Source organism: Gossypium hirsutum, chromosome D12 (assembly GCF_007990345.1).
Source record: "Gossypium hirsutum isolate 1008001.06 chromosome D12, Gossypium_hirsutum_v2.1, whole genome shotgun sequence".
Classification (NCBI taxonomy): Eukaryota; Viridiplantae; Streptophyta; class Magnoliopsida; order Malvales; family Malvaceae; genus Gossypium; species Gossypium hirsutum.
The window spans coordinates 31,386,675-31,397,062 of record NC_053448.1 but is presented as its reverse complement, the minus strand read 5'-3'; positions in this window follow the sequence as shown (position 1 = coordinate 31,397,062).

Genomic DNA, 10,388 nt, shown 5'->3' with positions numbered 1-10,388 from the left:
ACCTTTTATGTCTAGAGTGCTGTGAATATTCTTTCGGGTAATCGCCTGTATCAATCATATCATGGGCATTACAGATAATTCAATATTCACCCAAATAATTCCAACCGAAAGAAAATTAGCTCATGGGTTGGGCAATGAAATCCAAAATTAAATCATTCATCAACATTCTTCAAGTTTACGAATCACATAAATTAAAACCAAGAAAAATAGAACAAAGGCAGAACTGCAGGAAGTTCTTGTTACACAAAACCTAGGGCAGATTTCTCTTCCTCTCTTCGCGTCTGTGATGTCCTCTTTTTAGCTGCTACACTCTTTTTCTCTTTTGAATTTTCCACATAGTTTTCCCATAGGATTCTGTTGCAGAGAGAGAAAATTGTTCTCTTTCTTTTCATTTTTTCCTCATAATATGTGCGTCCTTCTTCTCTTCTCTTTCCTCCTTTTATAGGGTAAACCCGTCCCTCTCAACACATATATTTTGCTCCTCTTTTTTAGGGTGATTTATCTGGTACACGTACAGCTGGCTGAGAGGGTCGTGGATTGAGTGCTACGTCATATTCTTGGAATTGCTATGGCATTTCTGTTGGCAATCTATCCCACTATTTTCCATGGTAATGTTTCACTTCCTTCATTCTCTTTTCCTCTTCCTCTTTCCTTCTTCTTACCTCTTTCATCCTACCTGTACCTACTACCAAAGACTACCAAGCCTCTTTTCCAGCAATTAAAAGTAACTTAAATGTTCTAGTAATAAGTCTAAAATGCAAACATATTTTCTTAATTACAAGCAAATACTTCAGTTTAAAGGCCTGAAATATAACTCTTTTCAAGAGTTATCAAATGTTCCCAGGAGGATTGGATTAGTATTCTTTGTCTAAATTATCACAATTGAGTAGAAAAGATAAATGAATCGAATGATATTTTTAGAAATAACAATGCAATTAATAAAGTAATAAAATGTAATATCGTAGACTGCAATTACAACAAATCGAATAAAAGCGCTAAGGATTCTAGCAAGATTGGAATATTGATTGAAAAGACTGGGATTACTAATGAATTATTTATAACCCAGGAACAATGCCATGGCAAAAATATGGTAATCTACTACTTGATTGGGTACTAAGATGGTCTACCTCTGTCGAAAGCAAGACCTAAAGCTGCTCACTCTTAAGACATTATACATCTATAGGCTAAGAATTAGCAACCATGACTAAAGCACAGTCTACTAAATCATATAAGGTAATGCTCTATGTCTAGAGTTTACACAAGTATTTCACTCAATTCTCTCATATATTACCCAATTTTGGTTCAAGCAACCTAACACTGTCGATATTAAGTTACTTTCAAACTTATCAAGCATTTATCAATACCCTAATAAGCATATAAACATAAATAAACATTGGGTAAAATAGTAAACTGAATCATATTCATTCATAAACATTCATTAGAGTTAAAACATTATCAAAAGTAATCCCTAACTGTGCTAAGTTAGCTCATGACTGGGCTATGCAAATTCAAGAATTTTAATATTATCAACATCCCAAAATAACAGTTTAAACAACAGATTTAGAACAAATTGCAGAGGAAGAAATCTGGGTTCAAAATATGAATTCCCCCAACTTGGCGTCTAGTGCGCGTCTTCACTCGAGCTCCCAAATGCTCAAATTACCCTCCTTGTCACAAAGAGACCTCTATCAAAGCTTCATATTTTCAATCAGTCGTACCTTCAGCTCACATTAATTCAGACCTCTCTTGTTGCCGCCAAATGTTTTTCTCCCCTTCCCCTTTTTTTCTTCTTTCTTTTTTCTTTTATACTTGGGTCCTCCTCTAGGGTAAAAGCCGTAAGCAAATGATTGCTTTTTCCCTAATTTTGAGATGGATATTTTCCATTACACGTGCATGTGGAGGGACCAGCTGCTGAGTGCTCTCATTGCTATATTTCTTCCTCAAACCTGTCATTCAACCACCAGAAAGCCTTTCCACCTACAATTAAAAGTACAGATGCACTAAAGTAATCACCATCCTAAGTCTTTACATGTAATGCTCGATTAACTCAAAATAATCATGCAATTACCTTAAATGAAACTAATTTTACTTAATTACAAGCAGTTAACTAAGTCTAAAAGTATGAATTATAACTCTTTTCAAGAGTTATCACACCCCCAAACTTGAATCATTACTTGCCCTCACGTAAATATGCATGAATGCATGAATGTAAAATTTCCATTGTACATGACCTCTTTAGCTACTCAGCCTATTAATACAGTGAAGTGCCCCTAATTGTCTTTATGACACACTTTTTCTTAAGCTCGCTTTTCTAGCCAACAGCACGATGGAGCAAACAAAGTGTTGTTGACCTATTTGGCAATTCTAAGTATTGGAGTGTCTACTAGTAATTTTTTAAATAATGCTTTAGCAATTTTATTGAGTTTAGCTTCAAGAATCTCTAAATTCATTAAAAGAAACTCGCTATAGTCCAATTGTAATTGAGCTTAGTATATCTCATTTTTAGGATTTGATTCTCAAGCAACCTAACCTAAACTAAATTCACTTAATCCATTGTTGCATGTTCTAGGTTTATTGAAGAATTAAGCTTATCATTGAACATCACAAGTAAATATTGTAATCATAACAGTCTAACCAATTCTTGGCAGTTATGTGGCAAAACAAATTTGGCTATACTAAAATGCCTATACTAAAATGAGTGTGCTTACTAAATACATAATGCATCCTGAATGCTCAATACACCCCAAACCTAAGGAATTCATTGTCTTCAATGCATGAGCATCTATGTAACATTAATGTAGGACTATATATATACAAAAAATGTTATAGTAAAATATATATATATATAAATGCATGAATATATAAGGGGAAGAGAACACCCCTGACTTGGATGTTGGTAATTGTTTCTTCATTGTCTGCAGGTGGATTTACGTGCACTATGCTTATAACGTAGCTTCCTTTTCATTGAATGGAGTAGCATATCCTTCCCTTCTTTATCAGACTCAATGATCTCATTAATGATGCAATCAATTTTATGGTCTTAGGTAGTCATGGCTTCAGGTGGTGTGGGTGGAACAGTTTCTTTGCCATTCTCAGTGGCTTTAATGGCAGGTGTGGGTTCATTTTACTCATCTTCATCACTCTCAATATTCAGAGATTTTTTTTAGGCTTCCCCTCAATTGCTTTCACCATGTTAGGAGTAGCTCTTATATTCGCAGATTTGGCCTTGTTATTTTGGATTTCAACCGGTTCCTCCTTAGCCTTAGAAAATGGTAACAAAGCTTTTGGGAAATTAGGGAAGTCAAGCATAGGCTTGGTGAAGTTCTTCTGCAAGTATCGTCTTAGAGCCATATCTCTGTCCTCTACATAGGACCAGTAGCATGCCTGCTATTCCTGGGCCTTTGTCATCTCTTCAGCAAGTTGAAATTGTTGATTCTCAAATAGGGGCATTCTCTGCTCCATTTTCTCTAATAAATGCAACTCTTTTTTTTCAAAAGAACTCTGAGATGGTGAAGCTTCTTCTGTGGGAAAGTGCTTGACAGAGGAGGTGGGTGCCTTACTGCGCTAAGTTTATTTTGATGTGTCCACTGATAACTCTTGACAAGATTTATATCTCAAGCCTCTAAACTTGATGAATTTCCTGTACTTAAGTGGAAATAATTGCATTTCTAGGTTATTATTAGAATTTGCATAATAAAGCTTGGATTGTGCCTCGAATGTTATTATATGTTACTTTTATTGTTTCGAAGAAAGGAATTGGTTGTTATATACAACATGTGCAGGAAGGACAAAGAGAATGATAAAAATGATGAAGGGAATAAAGGAAGTGAAAATTTAGCCATGGCAATTCCAGGAAGATGCTGATGCAGCAGTCAGTCTTCGTCACTCTCAGCCAGCTGCATGTGTACCAGATATATTCACCTTAAAAAAAGGGAAGAAATGTGTGTGTTGAGAAAAGGGGGACCTACCCTATAAAAGAAAAAAGAGAAAAAGAAGAAGAGGAGTTTTTTTCTCTCCAGAAAAGAATCTCATGGAAATTTTAGAGAAAAGGGAAGAGGGTAACATCTTAAGAAGAGAGCAAAGACGCAAGGAAGGGGACGATGCATTCAACCTTGGGTCTTGCAAGATTTGGTAGGATTAAAGTTAAAGTTGGAGTGGTGAAAGCTTCTTGTAGTTCTACCTTCATTCTATTAATTAATTTCTTTGATTTTTAAACTATTGATGATGATGTTGAATGATGTTGATATTTTGGATTTTAATTCCCAACCTATGAGCTAATCTCATCAGGTTGGAATTACTAGATGAATTTTTATTACTTTTAATGACCATGATATTATCTTGATTAGGTCTACTGTTTCATTCGATTTGGGTTATCTTAAATGCATGCATGCAAGCTCTAGACATAGATGAATGCATGGCATGTTCTTAAACTTGATTTAATTCTGAAAAGGTTGAGTGAGTTGGATTGTAACCGAATGATACAAGCAAGTACTCAAACAAATACTCGTAGCACTCTAGACATAGATTTGCGTTCTGTACAGAGAAAGGAAGGATAGTGTTAGGTATCATTCTTGAGACTTGTAGACATACAAATTCTTGGAATGGTAGCTTAAATTCTATCTCTCGAAAGAAGTAGACTACAGTAGTTATACTCTGAACAGCATTTTGGTGAAGGTTTTGCCATGGCATTATTATGTTATAAAGATATAATCTGAGTAATTCCAACCTTCCCTTTCAACAGCATAAATCCTCACAACTTTGTCCCATAGATTTGCCACAACAATTTATTAAGTATTTGATCTTAATATTTCATACATTAATACTCCTCATCAAATTATTATTCTGCTCATTTTGCTAGAGCTTAATTAGTATAGTTCGTAGTGATAACTCAACCATTTTAATCCATGTTAATCAGTACTTGATTCGACGTGTATACTTGCACATTCACATTACATATTCACACGCGATAAGTTTTTGGCACCGTTGCTATGAATCGGCAACTTGGTGAAATTTGGTTGTTGTTATCTATTTAATTTTTTTAGTTTTAGCTTACTTAGTTGTTTTTTAATTCCTTTTCAAGTTTGCAGCTAGTTTATGATTAGTGGTATTCCCTAGAACAAAAAGTGTTCTTTTGACCCAGATATTGAGAGAACTTTAAGGAGAAAGAGAAAAGAATTGCGAGAAATAGCAAGGATTGGAAATGATCCAGGCAGAGAAGATCTATTACATCCCAATGGTAGGGATGCTGATATTCCTCATGTGATAGATGATAGAGAGAAACCCATTAGAGAACATGTAGTGCCAATCTTAGATGATTTGAATCTAGGGATTGTCAGGCCACATATTCAAGCTCAACATTTTGAGTTCAAACTAGTGATGTTTCAATTGTTACAAACAGTAGGACATTTTAGTCGATTACCTACTAAAGATCCACAGCTACATTTAAGACTCTTTTTAGAGGTCTATGAGTCATTCAGGAAACAAGGTGTTCCTAAAGATGTCCTAAAACTTAATCTATTTCCTTATTCATTGCGAGATCGTGTCAAAGCATGGTTGAATGCTTTGTCGTCAGGCACAGTGGCAACTTGGAATGAACTTTGTCAAATGTTTTTGTTAAGGTACAATCCTCAAAATATGAATGCCAAATTAATGAACGATATTACCTCTTTTCGGCAATCTAAGGATGAGACATTGTATGAAGCTTAAGAGCGATTCAAAGAATTAATTAGAAAATACCGGATGCATGGTTTCCAAGACTGGACGCAGATGGAAATTTTTTACAATGGATTAAATGCACATACAAGAATAGCAGTTGATGCATCTGCCAATGGCACTTTGCTGGATAAATCGTATAAAGAGGCATATGAGATTCTGGAAAGGATAGCCAACAATGATTATCAATATCTAACTATAGGAGTACGGACTGGCAAAAGATTTTCTGGAGCTATAGAGCTTGATGTGATCACTTTATTAACAACTTAGGTATCATCCCTAACTAATATAATTAAAACAATGAAGAGACCAACTGCAGTGTAAGAAATGAAAGTAACCGAGCTAACATGTGTTTATTGTGGAAAAGATCATGTTTTTAATGAATGCCCATCGAACCCACCCTCAGTATATTACATGGGAAATTTCAATCAAAATAATAACCCATATTCCAATACATATAATCCAATATGGAAACAACATCCTAATTTCTATTGGAGTAATCAATGGGTGGGAAATTCCAGTAATGTTGTTCAACAGAATGTCACAAGTACAACACCTGGATATAATCAACTCATGCCACAAAAAAAAATGTTCAGCAAAGTTTAACATCATTTTCTTCATCTATGGAAGCATTGTTGAAGGAATACATGGCCAATAATGATGTTGTAATTCAGAGTTAAGTTGCATCTCTAAGAGCTTTAGAAAATCAAGTGGGGCAAACTGCCAATGCATTAAGTGTTATGCCCAAAGACCAATCATGAGATGGTTGTAATAACATACTTGATTTATCATGTTTATTAATATAAGGCGTTAACATTATTATTTCAGTTTCTTTTCTGTGTGTATAAATAAGTTGTTTTATAATAATGTCCTAAGAATAATATGATTATTCTTAAAAGATCCTTAGTTAAGTATTATTGATTGGATAGGACAACGATAATGCATTAAGACTAACATGTAGTTGATTGATGATAAAGAGTTGTCATTGATATGGAATGTCAGAATCGATGCATGAATATGTGTGTTAGAGAACAACATATTGGACTGACCCATTATGAGTATGTCTCTTGGATTATTATGTAATTGTCACGACATTACTGATAGTGATTAATATGTATATGATCCTCAGACTTGAGATCATCATAATCCCAACATCGTGAGTAGTATATTTTGATACAGTTAAACGTACACCGTAACTGGTTGTTCTATAAAGGCTGATGTTGGATATATCACAATCGATGTATAGGGATATGGTTGGTTGATATAGAATAAGTCCCTCCTACATAATGGGAGTAATATCTTAGGCCACTTGATTAAGTGAGACTAGAAATGCATGGCCATGCTCAAATAAGTTGATATGAGATGTCATACTTATTTGTATATTGTAGTCTGCTTAAGATATCAAGGAACATGGAATGGACTATACAAGTGTGACTATTCCATGACTTGTGTCCAATCCAGAGATAAAGGACTTAAGGATTATTGCATAAAAGGTTAATCATAAAAGGTTATATCGAATCATGATCTCTTGTGACTTAGGTAGCAATGATGCATTGCTAGATGCCACTCATTGTTTGTAACATTGGAATCGTTCTAGTATTACTGCTAACGTTACAGGAACCTACAGGGTCACACCCTATAGTTGAAATGAACGGAATAAACCATAGTTGGTTTTATTTTTGGGTGTCACTTGAATTAAATTAATTATAGAATTAATTTAATTCAGTAATCAAATTTCCAACACATTATTACAAGGTTGTTGTACGCATAATGAGGACATGAATTTGATTAGCATATGAATTTAAATAAATATATGGTTTACCGAAATTATATTATAATTAATGTAATTATAATTTTCAGTTTAAAATATTATTATATTTATTTAATTCCAAAAAAAACCTAAAAATAAAAGGGATATATTAGAATCCCGTTTTTCATTATTTGAAGGTCTAGCAGCCGTCAAAGAAATATAACTCTCAAAACTGTTTTGGGGATTTTCTTTCGTTCGTAGTCAACTGGGTGGATTATGTAGAGGTCGGAGTCTCGATAGATTGTGGCTTGGTTTGACTATAGATCAGACTACACATTGTCGAGAAGTTACTATCTTCTCAGTCGAAATATTAGGTAATTTCGTAATCTTTTCACCCCGATTCGTTCTTCATACATGGATCCATGGTTAGGGTCATCGATTTTAATTTTTTTCTACTGCGCCATAGGGGTGCCGGCGATCCAATAGTGGTATCAGAGCCAGGTTGTGTGATACAAACTCGGTTTAAATACTTGGGTGATGCAATTGTATGAGATGCATGCTTCAATCTTTTTAAATTTTCGACTGTTTAAATCGTTTAAGAGTAACCTAATAATCGTTCCTTTTGACAATGGATTAAATGTTAATCATGGTGTTATGGCCTAATCAGTTTTATGTTATTAATATTAAGTGTTAATAGGTCTATGATCGTACGACGATGGTGTTGACTGTTTCCAATAAGTGTTAACTGGTTAGTGGAACAAGGGTTGTTCCGGCATGAAACCTCAGGGTTTAAAATCCCGAAAACACGATTCTGTTGATAACAGTTATCAAATCGTGAGGTTTCGTTTTGAATGGGGTATGCGGTTCGTACCGCGGGGGCTCTGCCCTTGCACCCCTGGTCCATACCGCGGGGGCTCTGCCCCCGCACCCCCAGCTTCTATCGTGTTTTGAGGATGGGGATCTGAGGACGGCTCTAGTCGCGGGCCTTCGGCGCGCTCCCTCAACCCCTATCTTCTTAAATTATGTTTATAATAAATAAAACTTGGTGGACCATAAAAGTTGAAAGGATTTTTTATAATTCACCTTAATAAAATGTTTTTATGTATGCTATTTTTTGACATGAACGGTATTTGAAATGCATAGTTATAGCCCAAAGCCCATTTGATAAAAGGTTCTAATTTTATAAATACGGCCTGCGTGTCGTGCCTTACTACTATTCTCTTGTATTTCTTTTCTTATCTTACTCCCTCGTATGTAAAACGAGTTTCTACATATTGTAATTTGCAAGAGTTGCTATGGGCTAGTCGAGAAGGAAGATGGGCCATCCAGTGTGGAATGATAGCTTGAAAACCGGGTTACACCTTTAGGTTTCCTTTTGGTTCTCCCATTGGCTTGGGTTGCGCCACCTTAGTTTATGGGCTATAACTATTGCATTTATTTATTGCTTTATTCATGTAGGAGATGCTATGGATGTCTAAAGCATGCCAAATTTTTAAACATGTTAAAATTTGATAATATTGAACCACATTAATTGATGAGATCAATTAAATGGCTAAATGGACTAAAGTAAACCGTAATTGGTGAGATGGACTGATCTTAATAAAATCCCTCTATTAAAATATTAAGTCAACATAGCCTTCCAATTTTGCCCTCGTTAAGGCCTCGATCAATACTATGTAGGTTCTGCTAAAGCGAAGTACTAGTATTTATCTTGGTTAAACGTGAAGAATAAACAAGTGATATTCGTTGGTTAAAATTGGTTAATGACTTAACTAGGTTATTCTAATAGGATTAGAAACCTAGAGGCGAGTTATTTGGATAAATCATAAGATGATTAGAACAAGAGTTGTTCACCAAACTTTAGGAGTTACATAAGATGTAATTAGCAAAGTGTTGCTTACCTAGATAACCATAATCTTGAGAGTAAAGCCAAAGCTGACTTAAGAGGAGGTGAAATATGGATCCTTAACCCACTTGAAATACTTTTCAAGGAAGTCTTTCCGAAACTAATCTATGAGGGTATTAGTTTTGTAATAAAATAGTGGGAACATCATTTAATTAAGTCATTTTAATGTTTGATATAAATTTGATAAATTTTCACACGCATAGTTTCATTGTTGTAGATATATTATGGCTACAAACACAAATACACTATCATTGCGATCGGTCCTTGAGAAGGACAAGTTAAATGGTTTAAATTTTCTTGATTGGTTCCGTAACTTGAGGATTGTCCTCAAACAAGAACGGAAATTATATGTCATTGAACAACCAGTTCCTAACGAACCACCCACTAATGCCTCGAGGGCTGATAGAGATGCTTACAAGAGCATCTCGATGACATGGTAGACGTTGGATGTCTTATGCTTGCCACTACGAATCCTGAGCTTCAGAAGTAACATGAGGACATGGTTGCTTATGAAATGATTGAGCACCTGAAAGAACTTTATTAGGGGCAAGCACGGCAAGAGAGGTTCGATATCTCTAAGGCCCTATTCCAATGTAAGCTCGCTGAAGGAAGTCCAGTAGGACCTCATGTCCTTAAGATGATTGGCTATATTGAAAGCCTGTTTAAGCTTGGGTTTCCATTGAGCCAAGAGTTGGCCAATGATGTTATTCTGCAATCGTTGCCGGATAGCTACAGCCATTTTTTCCTCAATTTCAATATGAATGAAATTGATAAGACTCTGCCACAATTGCTCAGTATGTTACGAACCGCTGAAGGCAACATGAAAAAGGTTGGACCCAAGCCTATACTGATGGTCTGTAATAATAAGGGCAAGGGAAAGGCCAAAGTTCAGACAAAGCCCAAGGGCAAAGGTAGGCCCAAGCCTGAAAAAGTAAAGGCTGCATTGAAACCTAAAGGAGGGGTGGCTAAGGAAGGAAACTGTTTTCAATGTGGTGTGACTGGACATTGGAAGCGGAACTG